At 37.6% G+C, this 19,118-nt stretch overlaps 1 protein-coding gene and 1 non-coding gene across 2 annotated transcripts in view; both read left to right on the top strand.

Moving 5' to 3' along the window:
* The window catches only part of CENPC (centromere protein C), a 121,631-nt gene extending 111,474 nt beyond the window's left edge, over window positions 1-10,157 (top strand). Inside the window, exon 20 of the mRNA XM_054553907.2 lies at window positions 10,139-10,157. The gene's annotated coding sequence lies outside the window, so the exon portion shown is untranslated. The remainder of the gene's footprint in view (window positions 1-10,138) is intronic.
* Window positions 10,158-15,207: 5,050 nt separating this feature from the next.
* Window positions 15,208-15,371, top strand: LOC112133291 (U1 spliceosomal RNA). Its single transcript, XR_002914959.1, has one exon. It is a non-coding gene; the product is annotated as a U1 spliceosomal RNA (small nuclear RNA).
* Window positions 15,372-19,118: the final 3,747 nt, after the last annotated feature.

The following is a 19,118-nucleotide window of genomic DNA, read 5'->3' on the forward strand; positions in this document are numbered from 1 at the left end:
GATTTTCCAGTGTTGAATCAGCCTTGCATACCTGGAATAAATCTCACTTGGTCATGATGTATAATTTTTTAAACACATTATTAGATCAGATTTGCTGATATTTTGTTGAGGATTTTTGAATCTATTTGCTCTTCAGATTCTGTGAATTTTGGCAGATAGTGTCTTTCAAATAAATGGTTCATTTTATATAGGTTATCAAATTTTGGGGAGTAGAGTTTTTTATTGTATTCTTTATTATGCTTTTAATGTCCATGGGCTGTTTAATGATGTGCCATCTTTCATTTCTGATATTAATAATTTGTATCTTCTCATGTTTTTCTTAGCCTGGCTAGAAGTTTATCAATTTTATTCATCTTTCCAAAGAACTATTATAGCTCTTGGTTTTATTAATTTTCTCTATTGATTTTCTGTTTTCAACTTCATTGATCTCTGTTCTATTTTTTATTACTCTTTTCTGGTTACTTTGAATTTAATTTGCCCTTCTTTTTCTAGTTTTCTAAGGTGGATGTTTAGGTAATTAATTTTTTATTTTTAGTTTTTTTAATTTATGCATTCAGTGCTTTAAATTTATCTTAAGCACTGCTTTCACTGCATCTTGCAAAATTTTGACGTTAAGTTTTCATTTTCATTTAGTTCAAAGTATTTTTAAGTTTCTCTCAAGATTTCTTCATTGATCTGTGTATTGTTTAGAAGCGTGTTGTTTAATCTCCAAGTATTTTGGGATTTTTCCAGCTCTTTTTCTGTTATTGGTTTCCACTTTAATTATATTGTGCTTGGAAAACAGACAATGCATAATTTCTATTCCTTTAAATTTGTTAAGGTGTATTTTATCACCCAGAATATGATTTATCTTTGTGAATGTTCCATGTGATCTTGAGAAGAATGTGTATTAGGCTGCTGTTGGATGAAGTAGGCTATACATGTCTGATATATCCAGCTGTTTGATGGAGTTGTTGAGTAAAACTGTATTCTTACTGATTTCTGCTTGCTGGATCTGTACATTTCTTATAGAGGGATGTTGAAGTCTCTCACTATTAGTGGGTTTATCTTTTTTTCACTAAAGTTCTATCAGATTTTGGCTCATGTATACTCCGTTGTTAGGCACATACACATTAAGGATTGTTATATCTTCTTGGAGAATTGATGCCTTTATCATTATATAATGATTATCTTTATCCCTGATAAATTTCCTTGATCTAAAGTCTATCCTGTCTGAAATCAGTATACTTTAAATCTGTATGTGTTTTTATATTTCAAGTGAGTTTCTAATAGACAACACATGGTTGGTTCTTGTTTCTTGATTCACTCTGACAATCTCTGACTTTTAATTTTTTTTTTTTTTTTTGAGACAGAGTCTCACTCTGTTGCCTAGGCTGGAATGCAGTGGTGCGATCTTGGCTCACTGCAACCTCTACCTCCCGTGTTCAAGCAATTTGCCTGCCTCAGCCTCCTGAGTAGCTGGGATTACAGGCACATGCCACCATGCCCGGCTAATTTTAGTAGACACGGGGTTTCACCATGTTGGTCAGGCTGAGTGAGGCTGATTTCAAACTCCTGACCTCATGTTTCACCCGCCTCGGCCTCGCAAAGTGCTGGGATTACAGGCAATCTCTGACTTTTAATTGGTGCATTTAGACCACTGGCATTCAAAGTGATTATTGATATAGTTGGACTAGTATCTACATATTTGTTACTGTTTTTTTACTTGTTGTCCCTTTTCTTTGTTTCTATTTGTTTTTCAGTTTTCAATTTTTATTTTTATTATAATTTTTGACTTTCAAAGTTGTCTTTATTATTTTTATTTGTACACATTTATGTTGTTATGTGAAATTCTGTTATGTGTTTATAACGTGTAGTGATCAAATCAGGGTTTTAAGGTGTTCAGCACCTGAGTACAATACATTTTTGTGTAACTATAGTCACTCTACTCTGTTATCAAACATTGAATTTATTTATTCTAACAGTATGTTTTTAACCTTTAACTCACTTCTCTTTGTCCTCCCCCACTTATCTATCTTTCCAGTTTCTACCTTTATGTGATCAAATTTTTTAGCTCCCACATATTAGTGAGAACATGCAATATTTTGTCTTTTTGTGCCTGGCTTATTTCACTTAAGAGAATGACCTCCATTTCCAACCATGTTGCTGCAAATGACATGAGTTCACTATTTTTATGGTTGAATAGTATTTTGTTGTGTATGTGTGTATACATACACACATATACACACATATATATGTGTATGTATATATACATGTACATCTGTTGATATATGTATATCTGTACCACTTTCCTTGATGCATTCATTAGTTGATAGACACATAGGTTGATATCTTTGCTATTAGGAATAGTGCTGCAATAAATGTGTAAGTACAGGTAACCCTTTGATATATTGATTTCTTTTCCTTTGAGGAGATACCCAATAGTGGGATTGCTGGACCAAATGGACTCTATTTTAGTTTTTTGTGAAATCTCCATAGTATTTTCCATAGTGGATGTACTAGTTTACATTCCCACCAACAATGTATAAGAGTTCTCTTTTCTCTGCATCCTTAAATGATCAATTTTTGTCTTATTTCTCCTTTATTTTTGAAGGATAATTTCACAGGGTACGGAATTCTAGGTTAGTAGTTTTTTTTTTTTGTTTGTTTGTTTGTTTGTTTGTTTGTTAAACACTTTAAATATTTCACCCTACTGTCTTCCGGCTTGCATAATTTCTGAAAAGGCAGATGTAATTCTTATCTTTTCTTCTCTATAAGTAAGGTGGTCTTTGTGGGTTTTTTAAATTTACTCCTCTATTTGCTTTCAGGATGTTGTTGTTTTGTTGTTGTTGTTGCCTACAACACTTGGTATTTCCTAATGGTCTCCCATTCAAGTACTAGCCAAACCCAATCTTGCTTAGCTTTTTTTTTTTTTTTAATGTAAGTTCTAGGGTACAAGTGCACAACAGGCAGGTTTGATACATGTGCCATGTTGGTTTGCTGCAACCATCAACTCGTCATTTACATTAGGTATTTCTCCTAATGCTATCCCTCCCCCTGCCCCCCACCCCCCAACAGGCCCTGATGTGTGATGTTCACCCTCTGTCCAAGTGTTCTCATTGTTCATTTCCCACCTATGAGTGAGAACATGCAGTGTTTGTTTTCTGTCCTTTTGATAGTTTGCTGAGAATGATGGTTTCCAGCTTCATCCATGTCCCTGCAAAGGACATGAACTCATCCTTTTTTATGGCTGCATAGTATCCCATGCTGTATATGTGCCACATTTTCTTAATCCAGTCTATCATTGATGGACATTTGGGTTGGTTCCAAGTCTTTGCTATTGTGAATAGTGCCACAGTAAACATATGTATGCATGTGTCTTTATAGTAGCATGATTTATAATCCTTTGGGTATATACCCAGTAATGGGATTGCTGGGTCAATCCCATTACTAGTTCTAGTTATTTCTAGTTCTAGATCCCTGAGGAATCGCCACACTGTCTTCCACAATGGTTGAACTAATTTACACTCCCACCAACAGTGTAACAGCGTTCCTATTTCTGCACATCCTCTCCAGCATCTGTTGTTTCTGACTTTTTAATGATCGCCATTCTAACTGGCGTGAGATGGTATCTCATTGTGGTTTTGATTTGCATTTCTCTGATGATCAGTGATGATGAGCATTTATTCATGTGTCTGATGGCTGCATAAATGTCTTCTTTTGAGAAGTGTCTGTTCATATCCTTTGCCCACTTTTTGATGGGGTTGTTTTTTTCTTGTAAATTTGTTTGAGTTCTTTGTAGATTCTGGATATTAGCCCTTTGTCAGTTGGGTAGATTGCAAAATTTTTCTTCCACTCTGTAGGTTGCCTATTCACTCTGATGGTAGTTTCTTTTGCCGTGCAGAAACCCTTTAGTTCAATTAGATCCCATTTGTCTGTTTTGGCTTTTGTTGCCATTGCTTTTGGTGTTCTAGTTATGAAGTCCTTGCCTATGCCTATGTCCTGAATGGTTTTCTTCTAGGGTATTTATGGTTTTAGGTCTAACATTTAAGTCTTTAATCCATCTTGAATTAATTTTTGTATAAGGTGTAAGGAAGGGATCCAGTTTCAGCTTTCTACATATGGCTAGCCAGTTTCCCCAGCACCATTTATTAAATGGGGAATCCTTTCCCCATTCTTGTTTTTGTCAGGTTTGTCAAAGATCAGATGGTTGTAAATGTGTGGTGTTATTTCTGAGGCCTGTGTTCTGTTCCATTGGTCTATATCTCTGTTTTGGTTACTGTAGCCTTGTAGTATAGTTTGAAGTCACGTAGCATGATGCCTCCAGCTTTAATCTTTTTGCTTAGAATTGTCTTGGCAATGCAGGCTCTTTTTTGGTTCCATATGAACTTTAAAGTAATTTTTTCCAATTCTGTGAAGAAAGTCATTGGTAGCTTGATGGGGATGGCATTGAATCTATAAATTACCTTGGGCAGTATGGCCATGTTCACAATATTGGTTCTTTCTATCCATGAACATGGAATGTTCTTCCATTTGTTTGTGTCCTCTTTTATTTCGTTGAGCAGTGGTTTGTAGTTTTCCTTGAAGAGGTCCTTCACATCCCTTGTAAGTTGGATTCCTAGGTATTTTATTCTCTTTGAAGCAATTATGAATGGGAGTTTACTCATGATTTGCTGTTTGTTGGTTTTTGGTGCATAAGAATGCTTGTGATTTTTGCACATTGATTTTGTATCCTGAGACTTTGCTGAAGTTGCTTATCAGCTTGAGATTTTGGGCTTAGATGATGGGGTTTTCTAAATATACAATCGTGTCACCTGCAAACAAGGACAATTTGACTTCCTCTTTTCCTAATTGAATATGCTTTATTTCTTTCTCTTGCCTGATTAGCTTTCAAGATCAGATAAGATCAAGCACATTAAGGGTGGTATGGCCATAGAACAGGATTTTTTCTCTTTATCTTCCATCTTGTGTAGTTTGAAAATGATGTGCCTAAGTGTAGGGTTTTTTCCTATTGTTTTTTTTTTCTCATTTATCCTGCTTGGATTTTTTTCTGAGTTTCGAGGATCTGTGGATGGTGTCTGATACTAATTTGAAGAAATTCTTGGTCGTTGTTTTAGATATTTCTTTTGTTCCTTTCTTTCTTCTTTTTCTAGAAATCCCATTACACATAGTTATACATTTTGTAGTTGTCCTACACTTCTTGGATATTGTATATATATATTTTCAGTCTCTGTTCTCTTTGCTTTTCAATTCTGGCAGTTTCTATTAAGATATATTTCAGGTCAGCGACTCTTTCTTCAGCATATGCAGTCTGCCAATAAGCCCATCCAAGGCATTCTTTATTTCTTTTACAGTAATTTTTTTTATCTCTAGCATTGATTTTTGGTTATTTCTTAGAATTTCTCTCTCTCTGCTTATATTGCTCATCTGTTCTTTCATGCTGCTCACTGTATTCATTAGAGCCCTTAGCAACCTAATCATAGTTGTTTTAAATTCCTAGTCTAATAATTTCAACATCTCTGCTATATCTGAGCCTGGCTCTGATGCTTTCTCTTTTTAAAAACTGTGGTTTTTGCCTTTTAATATGTCTCATAACGTTTTCTTGGTAGCTGGACATAATGTATAGAATAAAAGGAACTGCAGTAAATAGGCTTTTGGTAACATGTGGTTAAGTGTGGGGAGGAGGAGGAATCATTCTGTAGTCATTTGAATAGATCTCAGTCTTCTAGTGAGCCTTTGCCTCTGAACTTTGAACTTCACACGTATTTCTCAGTTTCCACCTCCTTCCCCTTAGGTGGGAAAGGATGGCTAACATGGGCTGGCACTGGGTATTTCTCTTCTTTCAAATGAAACACTAGAGCTAGCTGGAGTTGAGTATTTCCCATCCCCCATTAGTTAGACTTTGGTAAAGCCTCAGCATGTTAGGGTTTGGTTAACTAGTTTCTCCTGTGGGAAAACCTTGTTAAGAAGAACAGAATGCTCTGGCATATTTCAAAATGGTTTATTTTTCCCTCCCTCTACAAGAAGCACAGGCTAATTTTTTATTCTCTGATATTCACTGTGAGAACCTGGTTGAGTTCCTGGAGGTAAAACTCAAAAAAGTGTGGGGCCGTCAATGATTGGCTAACTGGCCCCCCACTGGAGTTTTTATCTCTCAGACTTTTCCATGCTGAGATTTCAGCAATTCATCAGTTATAGTTAAGGTTTCCCTACTTCACCACTGGTTCCCCTGGTGAGTTTGTATTTGTGAGTTTCTGCTACAGCAAGCTATGGCAGTTGGTCTCTCCAACTTGAGGTGCGGTGGTTTGCCCTGTGACCCCAACTCTCTGTTATATCTCAAAGGAGTCATTGATTTCTGTTTGTTCAGTTTTTTACTTCTTAGGATGAAATGGTGACTTCCAGCTCCTTATGTGCTGGACTGGAAACTGGAGGTTAATCGTTCCTTTGTTACTGATAAATAAAATTCCATTGTATGAATACATCTTTATTTTCTTATCTGTTCACCCATTGAAGGACATTTCCTTGCTTCTAGATTTTGGCAATTATGAATAAAACCATTATAAACATTTGTGTGCTGGTTTTTGTGTGACTATATGTTTTCAACTCAATTGGGCAAAAATTAGGAGCACAATTCCTGGATTGTATGCAGGACTATGCTTACTTTTAAAGAAACTGCTAAACACTGTTTTGTAAAATCACACCCTAGGCAAATTTGCAATGAAAAAACAACTTGCCTCTATTTTTCCCCTTTATGTTCTCAAACCATTGTTTTATTGTTGCTTTCACTATTGGCATCCCTCTTTCACTTATAAAAACCCTTGTGATTACATTAGACCCAGTTGAGTAATACAGGATAATCTCTTCATGTCAACATCACTGCCTTAATCGTATCTGTAGAGTTCCTTTTGCTGGGTTCTGGGATTAGTATGTGGACATCTTTCGGGGGAATGTTATTCTATCTACCACAGAAAACTACTCAAACTATTTTAGGAAGAAAGGAAGAACTTAATAAGAGAATATATGGGTTTCTTATAGGAATCAAGGCCAGGATTGTTATTGAATCTCATGAGGCACTGAAACCCATGTCTGAAAAGCTATCAGGAACTAAGACAACACCTCTCTTTAGGAGGCATCATGGTCTTTGATTTCCAGTTCTATTTAAAAATTTGCTTCACCATCTTTTTCTTTGTAAACTGATATTTTTGGCTTCTTCATATGCTTCAGAGGTGACCCTGTAGAGTTCCAGTTCAAAGTTTGACAGATTGTTTCTTTGTTCCAATTTTATACTTTCTGATGAAAAAATCTGACTGGCTTGGTTTGGATTAGTTTCTACTCTCAACACAGCTGAAGATGTGTGTATGGGTAGGCTGGAATGTAGGTTGTACCAAGCTAGCATAATACCAAAATAGTTTTATTTTACTAAAATTATATTCTCTCTCTCTCTATATATATAGTATATTTATAATACATGAATATATATTTTTAATTTTGTAAGCAAAATTTCCAAAATGTATTATAGTGCAATAGTTAAGACCATGGATTCTGAAGCCATATTATTAAAGTTCTATTCCTAGTTCCGCCACTGAGCTGTGAGATCTGGGGAAACTAAAATTTTTGTGCCTTAGTTACATCATTTATTAAATGACAATGATAATAGTGCCTTCTTAGAGAATTATTATGGGGTCTAAATAAGAGCAGTGCCTGGCATATAGTAAAGGCTATATGAGTATTAACTCTTTTAGGGCCATTTAGAAAATCTAGAAAATACAAGAATATACATATTTCCATGTTAGTAATGTCTTTAAATAGTGTGTATCAATTATCTATTGCCACAATAATGCTGTGTAATAACTGCTAAACTTCAGTGGCATTTAATGTTAAACATTTACTTAGCTTGTAAGTCTCTTGGGCTTGGTTAATTTGTACTTGGCTTGAATGATCTTGGCTGGGTTTGCTTATTTGACTGTGGTCAGCTGCTGGTTGGTGAGGTAACTCTGCCAATCTTGGTTGCAGTCACTCACATCTAGAGATCACCTGGTATTACCTCATCTAAGATAGCTTTTGCTGGATGACTAAGACAACTTAGCTGTTCTGTATATCTTTCCTTTTCTAGCAGGCTAGTGAGCTAGACAAGGCTTGTTTGTTTGGCAATGGCAGAAACAAAAAAGCAACAAGCAAAAATATTAAAGGTCTCTAGAACCTTAGACTTACTCTATTGGCCAAAACAAATCACCACCTTCCTACCCCAAATTTTAGCAGGGGTGAGAAGGTGGGATAGACTTCACCTCTTTGGAAAGAGGAACTGCAAAGTCAAATAGCAAAGGGCGTGGGTACTACGTGGTCTAAATAATTGGACTCTTGTAAGCAATTTATTACATGGCATTTAATTTTCTTGTTGTAGATATTCAGATTTTTTTTCATAAAATATTTTATGGATAATGGTGGGATATTAGAAAATAACTGATTTTCCATGTTTATCTAATGTATAGTCACTTTATTGAACTTGTTAATTTGATAAACTTTCAGCTTTTAAAGATTTATATAGTAAATATAAATTCAGAGTATAAATTATTTGCAAAATGTATGTATGTGTGTACATGACTGAAATGTGTATTTTTTCTTTTATGAGTTACACCTTTGTGTAACTTATAATTTGTATTTTATATTTTAATTCTGTGGCCAGAATTTTAAGAACAAGGTTTTATCACTGATTTTTAAAGTAATACATCTAATTTTACTTTTTAAAGTAAGATACTGTTTAAGATAAATATTCTTAAATATTCCTTGCAGTGTTAAGTAAATATTCTTTTGTGTGTGTGTGTGTTTTTAAAGATTTATAGTTAACCCTTCAATAATGCAGGAGTAAAGAGCACTGATCAACCAAACAGTTAAAAATTTCCATATGATATGGTTTGGCTTTGTGTTCCCACCCAAATCTCATGTTAAATTGTCATTCCCAATGTTGGGGAGGGAATTGGTGTGAGGTGATTGGATCATTATGGTGGATTTCCCCCTTGCTGTTCTTGTGATAGTGAGTGAGTTCTCATGAGATCTGATGGTTTAAAAGTGTGCGGCACTTCCTCCTTCTCTCCCTCTCTTCTGCCACCATGTGAAGATGTGCTTCCTTCCACTTCACCTTCTGCCATGATTGTAAGTTTCCTGAGGCCTTTCAGCCATGCTTCCTGTAGAGATTGTGGAACTGTGAGTCAATTAAACCTCTTTTCCTCATAAATTACCCAGTCTCAGGTAGTTCTTTATAGCAGTGTGAGAACGGACTGATATAGCATAAAACTTTTGACTCCTCCAAAGCTTAACTACTAGTAGCCTATTGTTGACTAGAAGCCTCACTAATAATATAAACAGTAAAGTAACACATATTTTATAAATTATATGTGTTATATACTACATTTTTACAGTAAAGTAAGCTAGAGAATATAAATGTTACTTAGAAAATCAAAATGAAGAGAAAATGTGTTTACTGTTTATTAAGTGGGAGTGGATTATTATAAAAGTCTTCATCCTTGTCATCTTCATGGTGAGTAAAGTGAAGGAAGAGGAGAAGAGGAGGGGTTGGTCTTGCCATCTCAGGAGTGGCAGGTGGAGGAAAATCCATGTGTAAGTGGACCCATGCAGTTTAAACCTGTATTGTTCAAGGGTCAACTCTATTAGGAAAGTAGGTCTAAACATTATGTTATGTCAGAGTTCTTGGTTTATATTAAGAAGTTTAATAAGTAAAAGGATCACAAGACAGTAATTAGGATATGAAGTTGACATACTCCTTTCAACCAAATTTTTTTAAGTTTCTTTGCCAAGTATAAGATAAATGAAGATAAGAACAATCTCTAAGACTTCTTCAGTGGGCTTCTACGTGTACACTGTTACAATTCAACTCTCCCAGGCCTCATCTTATTCTTAAATGCCTACCTGTTCTAAAACTCATAGGCAGTTATTTTTGGGGATTCCTGATTACTCTGTAATAGGGCCAAAACATATAGAACATATGCAAAAAGAAAATAATGGTGGTTTCCTTATTTGACTATTGCTCTTTTTCCTCCAATGGCCTCTTGTTGTTAACAGTATGCAACCAAACAAAAGGTTTTTCCTCTCAGCAATCAATCTTCTTAACATGCTGATTTCTTTTTTTCTTTTTTTTTTTTAGCAGCAGCAAGATTTATTGTGAAGAGTGAAAGAACAAAGCTTCTGCAGCATGGAAGGGGACCTGAGTGGGTTGCCCTTTTTTTTTTTTTTTTTTTTTTGAGTAGCAGCAAGATTTATTGTGAAGAGTGAAAGAACAAAGCTTCCACAGTGTGGAAGGGGACCCGAGTGGGTTGCCCCTCAACATGCTGATTTCTAAAGTCCATCAAAGTTAAGGATTCAAGAAAATAACAGTTATGACAGGAATATGCTATGAAACTCTGAGCTATCATTGGAGGTAGATTTCTACCCAATGACAGATTAAGTTTTAGATCTGACCCCTATGAACAGACACTTTTTTTTTTTTTTTTTTTTGCCTAAGAGAATCCTGCTTATGAAAGCAGAAAACACAGGTTACAAATTACTGAGGCTATTTTTTTTTTTTTCGGATTTATGTAGTATAAGATATCTATCTTTCAGCATTTGAGCATTTTCTTCCTCTGGCAACTTCCTAATCTTACTAGGAAGATTATTAGTATTAGTCTGTATTCACGCTGCTAATAAAGACATAATGGAGACTGGGTAATTTATAAAGAAAAGGACATTTAATGGATTCCCAGTTCCACGTGGCTGGGGAGGCCTCACAATCATGGCAGAAGGCAAAAGGCCCATTTCACATGGTAGCAGAAAAGAGAAAAATGAGGTTGGGTGTGCGGTGGTTCAAGCCTGTAATTCCAGCACTTTGGGAAGCCAAGGCAGGTGGATCACTTGAGGTCAGTAGTTCAAGACCAACCTGGCTAACGTGGTGAAACCCCATCTCTACTAAGAAAAATACAAAAATTAGCCAGGTACGGTGGCAGGTGCCTGTAATCCAAGCTACTTGGGAGGCTGATTCAGGAGAATTGCTTGAACCCAGGAGGTGGAGGTTGCAGTAAGCCAAGATCATGCCACTGCACTCCAGCCTGGGAGACAGAGCAAGACTCCATCTCAAAAAAAAAAAAAAAAAAAAAAAAAAAGAAAAAGGAAAAAAACAAAAAGAAAAAAGAGAAAAATGAGAGCCAGGTGAAAGGGAGAAACTCCTTATAAAACAATCAGATCTTGTGGGACTTATTCACTACCACAAGAACAGTATGGGAGAAACTGCCCCCATGATTCAATTATCTCCCAGTGGGCCCCTCCCACAACACTTGGGAATTATGGAAGCTACAATTCAAGATGAGATTTGGGTGGGGACACAGCCAAACCATATCACTTACATTAATATTTGATGGTTAGGATAAATTTTCTTCCCAGCACAGGGTGGGCGTTCAAAAGCAATGTTTCAGATGATTCAAATGTTGGTAAGAGGAAGAGCATGTTTTTTGTAAATTCAGTTTTAATAAGTTGTACCAGAAGATTGCTACAATTAAAGGGGTTGTAAAAACAATAGTTTGATAAAGGATAATTTCAGGTGTTTGCTTTATTGTGTTTATTTGCATAGTTTAGATAGTCATGTTGCCTGATGAGCCAGGTGAAGGGAAAATTTTAGATATCAAATGCTCACTCCAAGGAATTGTTAGTAGTCTGGAAGACATAATTTAGCAAATGATAGATGCTGAAACTAAAAGTATAGTTATTTTAATATTTTTCTTCTGCCATATGATTTAATTGCAACCAATTGTAGCTCATGTGCAGATGCTTAATTTCATTCAATGATTCAAAAATATTTATTGGACACCTACTATCTGATGATTGAATGAGATAACTAAATGTTTTTATAAAAAATAAAGTGCTATAACAATGCAAGGTGACGGTCATCAATTGTAACAAATGTACCACATTAATGCAAGATGCTAATAGTGGGAACTGTGTGTATATCAGAGAAAGAGGTTGCATACTAGAACTCTGTACTTTCCTCTCAATTTTTTTTGCTTATCTGAAACTACTCTAAAAAAGTCTCTTAAAAGAAAGCAAGGTAATTTTGTTGTTGATACTGAATGTAAGGTACAGTATCACAATATTATTTAACTTTAATAATTATGACTGCTAGCTAAAAGAAGATGGAAAATGTTTAAAACACTAACCCAGAGGTTTCTGGTTCAGGTAATAGATTAAGTACCATAATTTGAAAGAAATTGACTGGGTCCTGAGGCACGTTTCTGGTTTGGGTGGATCCTGAGAAAGAAGTAGAATAGATCTTGGGGTCCTTCAAAATAATACAGAGGAAAATTAAAAGGATAGGGTGTTGCACTCATGGGCACAAAAGGCTAAAGCACTTTGACTTCAGAGTAAACCCCTCTTTATTTTATCAAATGGTAGCCTTGTCTGCCTGTTGGTCTGTTCCCAGGCCACCTATCTTACAGGGAAGTCTGCCTGTTGACAAGTGTCATGCCTTTCTGTGAAGCCTACTCTCCTCTTCAAAAGGATTATTAGGGAAACAGGACAACCAAACTGCAGATGCAACTCACACAGGAGGAAAAAGAATAGAATGGAAGAGACAGATCAAGATGAACAGACAGAACAACCAACACCTGGATGAAAAAGAAACAATTTAGGTAAGAGAAGAGAATTTTAAAAAAATTAAAATCCTACTTAGTGTCTTCAGGAGTATTAAAGAAGTTGGATCCATAAAACAAAGATGACTACTATAAAAAAAGAAGCAATTAGAAGATACAAAAGAGTTCTTGGAAATTTAAATATTCAGTATACATGCTAAATATTAGAAAGAACACAGTTGAAAAAAAGATTGGCAATCTGAAAGATAAAGTCACAGAGAGATAAATAATAAAATAAATAGATGAGAAATGTGATGGAAAAGTTAAGGGACATGGTAGATTTAGTAGGTACAGCATTCATAGAAATCACATAAGGACACACTTGCGGGAGTGGAAGGGAGAAAATGATGGAAGACAATTTTTTTTTGAACTGAAGATAGAAAGATTTCTTTAGATTGAAAGGGTCTCCTAAGAGCCAAGAAGAAAAATAAAATCTAGCATCATTTTGATAACAATTTAAACTCTAATGATAAAAAGGAAATCCTAGAAGCTTTCAGAGACAGACAAAACAAGCTCATTACAAAGGAATAAGCATCAGCATTGGGAGCACATCAGCAATACTGGTAGTATAACAGTTCTTTCCAAGCTTGAGATAAAAATGATTTCAAATCTTGAATCTGTAACCAAACAATCAAGTCATGGTAGGATAGGTTGTCAAAATGAAAAGATTCAGAAAGTTTACAACCAGTGGGCACCACATGAAGAAAACTGAGAATTTGCAAGGTAAATACAGAAGATACTGGAAACAGTAAGGACCAGGATGACCCAGGTGACACAATTCTTTAGCTGTTACTGTACTTGATTTTATAAGAAAAATACTTATGTGTTCATTACAATTAAATTGTAAGGGCTGTTTGTTTTTAGTTTTGAAAATGAACCTAAGGCCTAGAGAATGTAATTTTAGGTACTGATCATAATGTAAACTATTATAAACTTAACAAGGTAAGAAATCATAACAATAAAATTTCAATTTAAAATTCTTGTAGTTTGTCATTAAATTCACTGGTTCTGTGTGACTTTCTCCTATGGCCTATGTTGGATAGATAAGAGCCAAGTGTTATCCATTCAGATTGCTTCAATCATCATCTCTTCCAGATAAATGTTGAATCAGTATTTTCAGCTCAGACATCGCTCTTAGACTCCAGCTTATATTTTAGACAGCCAGCTGAATGAATGTCTTGCTCTGAGTGTCCTACCAGAATAGCAAAATTCAACATGTCTCAGTCTGAATACATCATGTACTTCCACTTAAATGCTCAACAGCCTTTTCCTTATGATGCCCCTATCTCTAATTAACCCTTCCACAACTTAATATTTAGTCTTTGTATTAGTCAGAGTTCTCTAGAGGGACAGAACTAATAGGATAGATGTATATATGAAGGGGAATTTATTAAGGAGTATTGACTCACATGTTCACAAGGTAAAGTCCCACAATAGGCTGTCTGCAAACTGAGGAGCAAGCAAACCAGTCCAAGTCTCAAAACCTCAAAAGTAGGGAAGCCAACAGTGCAGCCTTCAGTCAGTGGCCAAAGGCCAGAGAGCCCCTGGCAAATCACTGGTGTAAGTCCAGTGGTCCAAAAGCTGAAGAACTTGGAGTCCGATATTCGAAGGTAGGAAGCATCCATCACAGGAGAAAGGTGAAGGCCAGAAGACTCAGCTAGTCGGCTCCTTCCACGTTCTTCTGCCTGCTTTATTCTAGCTGTGCTGGCTGCTGATTAGATGGTGCTCACTCAGATTGAGGGTGGGTCTGCCTCTGCCAGTCCACTTACTCAAATGTTAATCTTCTTTGGCAACACCCTCACAGACACACCCAGGAACAATACTTTGCATCCTTCAATCCAATCAAGTTGACACTCAATATTAACACTCACAGTCTTCCTCGATACTTCTTTATCTCATCCTCTTATATGTGAGCTATAAAATCTACATTCCTATCTTTGTCACATTTTTTACACAGTAAGACAAAAAGCCCTTTATATCCACTTTTATCTCAACTTTCATTGTCTCTTGCCTTGTCTGGTACGTCAACTTCCTAAACCCATATCTACCTTGTCTTGAATACCTATCATTATTAGATTAATCATCCTAAAGTGTAGATATAATTTGGTTACTCTTTGCTCAAAAATTTGCAGGGCCATTTAATAGTTTCCTAATATCTATTGCAGTAGTTCTCAAATTTTAGTGTGATAATAAGCAGCATCTGGGAAGCTAGCTATAATGCACATAATGGAGGCCTGCTGGCAGAGATTCCTGTTTATTTATTCGTGAATGGGGCTCAGGAAACTATTTTTAACAGATATCCCATGTAAGTTGAAATACACTTGTCCTTTGGGCTAATATCCAAGTTTTTTAACCTTACAATAATCATTAATAACTTGTTTCTAGAATACGTTTTAAAGTCTTTATGCACCACCCCCTAAACATATACATGCTTTAATGATATGAAACCATTCTCTCTAAATACCAAATTTTCCAGACTTCACTGATTTTCTTAATCTTTTATTTCCAATTAAAGTATACTGCCTGTTAATTGCTGCCTATCCCACTCATGCATGGTTTGATACTTAGCTGGCAGAGGAGATACCATGATCACGAAGGCGGTTTTCCCAGGGCGAGGCTTATCCATTGCACTCAGGATGTGCTGACCCCTGCGATTTCCCCAAATATGGGAAACTCAGTTGCATAATTGGTGATAGTGAGAGACTGCGTTCTCACTTTCCCCTAAGGAAAAAAAGAAAAAGAAGTATGGTTTGAATGCCACCCCCTAATGAAGCATTTCCCATCCCCTGACCCAATGTGAGCTCTCCTTTCTCTGAAACCCCATAGTATTGTAATAGGGTGACCCTGCATGATATTAGACCTAGGAATTTTTCTGAATTTTAGTGAAAAAGACAGAAAAAAACAATTAAAGCAGAGGCCAGTGTTCTAGATCCTAATAGGCAGAGTCCTAGATTTATCTGTAAGGCCAACTTCCCTTTGTTCTGGGAAGCAAGTTGGACTTGGTGAAGCACCAGCTATCTGTGCAGTTTGTGCTTACGTGCCAATCTAGACAGTGTATTCCCATAGAGAAGTTAGCGGACAATGATGTGCTGCTTCTTGATTTTAAAAAAAGAAATCTAAATATGATTAGATTCAGTGTGGTGTACAAAAATGAATGGTGACTGTATGAATTTGCTAAGGTTGCCAATAAAAAAAGCATCACAGACCAGGTGGCTTAACCAACAGAAATTTATGTTCTCATAGTTCTGAAGGCTAAAAGTCTGAGTGAAAGTGTTGGAAGGGTTGGTTTCTTTTCAACTTGCTAAGTAGATGGCTGTCTTTTTCCTGTGTATTTGCATGGTCTTTCCTCTGTATGTATCTGTGTCCAAATTTGATCTTCTTGTAAGCACACCAGTCATAATGGATTAGCACCCATCCTAACATATTCATCTGAACTTAAGTACTTTCTTTATTTTAAATTTTATTTTATGTTTTTCAGATGGAGTTTCGCTCATCACCCAGACTGCAGTGCAATGGCGCGGTGTCGGCTCACTGCAACCTCTGCCTTTGGGTTTAAGTGATTCTCCTGCCTCAGCCTCCCAAGTAGCAGCGATTACAGGTGCCTGCCACCATGCCCGGCTAATTTTTGTATTTTTAGTAGAGACAGGGTTTCACCATGTTGGCCAGGCCGGTCTCCAACTCCTGACCTCAGGTGATCCACCTGCCTCAGCCTCCCAAAGTGCTGGGATTACAGGCATGAGCCACTGTGCCCAGCCAAAATTAAGTACTTTCTAAAAGGCTCTATTCCCAAATACTCTCATATTCTGAGGTATCAGGGGTTAGGACTTCAACATATAAATTTTTCAGGGGCAAAATTCAGCTTCTAACAGTGAGTATAAGCTACTACCATTTTACACTGGTTATTATTGAGAGGAGATGTATTCACAACAGGATTTGAAATGAGTTTGAAAACAGTTTTTAGGGGGGGGAGGAGCCAAGATGGCCTAATAGGAAGAGCTCCGGTCTACAGCTCCCAGCGTGAGCAACGCAGAAGACGGGTGATTTCTGCATTTCCATCTGAGGTACCGTGTTCATCTCACTAGGGAGTGCCAGACAGTGGGCGCAGGTCAGTGGGTGAGTGCACCGTGCGCCAGCCAAAGCAGGGGCGAGGCATTGCCTCACTCGGGAAGCGCAAGGGGTCAGGGAGTTCCCTTTCCAGGAGTGACAGACGGCACCTGGAAAATTGGGCCACTCCCACCCGAATACTGTGCTTTTCCGATGGGCTTAGGAAACGGTGCACCAGGAGATTGTAGCCCGAACGTCGCTCAGAGGGTCCTACACCCACGGAGTCTCGCTGATTGCTAGCACAGCAGTCTGAGATCAAACAGCAAGGTGGCAGCAAGGCTGGGGGAGGGGCGGCCGCCACTGCCCAGGCTCGCTTAGGTAAACAAAGCAGCCTGGAAGCTTGAACTGGGTGGAGCCCACCACAGCTCAAGGAGGCCTGCCTGCCTCTGTAGGCTCCACCTCTGGGGGCAGGGCACAGAAAAAACAAAAAGACAGCAGTAACCTCTGCAGACTTAAATGTCCCTGTCTGACAGCTTTGAGGAGAGCAGTGGTTCTCCCAACACGCAGCTGGAGATCTGAGAACGGGCAGACTGCCTCCTCAAGTGGGTCCCTGACCCCTGACCCCTGATCAGCCTAACTGGGAGGCACCCCCCAGCAGGGGCAGACTGACACCTCACACGGCCGGCTGGGTACTCCAACAGACCTGCAGCTGAGGGTCCTGTCTGTTAGAAGGAAAACTAACAAACAGAAAGGACATCCACACCAAAAACCCATCTGTTCATCACCACCATCAAAGACCAAAAGTAGATAAAACCACAAAGATGGGGAAAAAACAGAGCAGAAAAACTGGAAACTCTAAAAAGCAGAGTGCCTCTCCTCCTCCAAAGGAATGCAGTTCCTCACCAGCAACGGAACAAAGCTGGATGGAGAATGACTTTGACGAGCTGAGAGAAGAAGGCTTCAGATGATCAAATTACTCCGAGCTATGGGAGGATATTCAAACCAAAGGCAAAGAAGTTGAAAACTTTGAAAAAAATTTAGAAGAATGTATAACTAGAATAACCAATACAGAGAAGTGCTTAACGGAGCTGATGGAGCTGAAAACTAAGGCTCGAGAACTACGTGAAGAATGCAGAAGCCTCAGGAGCCGATGCGATCAAATGGAAGAAAGGGTATCAGCCATGGAAGATGAAATGAATGAAATGAAGCGAGAAGGGAAGTTTAGAGAAAAAAGAATAAAAAGAAACGAGCAAAGCCTCCAAGAAATGTGGGACTATGTGAAAAGACCAAATCTACGTCTGATTGGTGTACCTGAAAGTGATGGAGAGAATGGAAACAAGTTGGAAAACACTCTGCAGGATATTATCCAGGAGAACTTCCCCAATCTAGCAAGGCAGGCCAACATTCAGATTCAGGAAATACAGAGAACGCCACAAAGATACTCCTCGAGAAGAGCAACTCCAAGACACATAATTGTCAGATTCACCAAAGTTGAAATGACGGAAAAAATGTTAAGGGCAGCCAGAGAGAAAGGTCGGGTTACCCTCAGATGGAAGCCCATCAGACTAACAGCGGATCTCTCAGCAGAAACCCTACAAGCCAGAAGAGAGTGGGGGCCAATATTCAACATTCTTAAAGAAAAGAATTTTCAACCCAGAATTTCATATCCAGCCAAACTAAGCTTCATAAGTGAAGGAGAAATAAAATACTTTACAGACAAGCAAATGCTGAGAGATTTTGTCACCAAAAGGCCTGCCCTAAAAGAGCTCCTGAAGGAAGCACTAAACATGGAAAGGCACAACTGGTACCAGCCACTGCAAAATCATGCCAAAATGTAAAGACCATCGAGACTAGGAAGAGACTGCATCAACTAACGAGCAAAATAACCAGCTAACATCATAATGACAGGATCAAATTCACACATAACAATATTAATTTTAAATGTAAATGGACTAAATGCTCCAATTAAAAGACACAGACTGGCAAATTGGATAAAGATTCAAGACCCATAAGTGTGCTGTATTCAGGAAACCCATCTCACGTGCAGAGACACACATAGGCTCAAAATAAAAGGATGGAGGAAGATCTACCAAGCAAATGGAAAACAAAAAAAGGCAGGGGTTGCAATCCTAGTCTCTGATAAAACAGACTTTAAACCAACAAAGATCAAAAGAGACAAAGAAGGCCATTACATAATGGTAAAGGGATTAATTCAACAAGAAGAGCTAACTATCCTAAATATATATGCACCCAATACAGGAGCACCCAGATTCATAAAGCAAGTCCTGAGTGACCTACAAAGAGACTTAGACTCCCACACATTAATAATGGGAGACTTTAACACCACACTGTCAACATTAGACAGATCAACGAGACAGAAAGTCAACAAGGATACCCAGGAATTGAACTCAGCTCTGCACCAAGTGG

This window comes from Pongo abelii, chromosome 3, assembly GCF_028885655.2.
Source record: "Pongo abelii isolate AG06213 chromosome 3, NHGRI_mPonAbe1-v2.0_pri, whole genome shotgun sequence".
Classification (NCBI taxonomy): Eukaryota; Metazoa; Chordata; class Mammalia; order Primates; family Hominidae; genus Pongo; species Pongo abelii.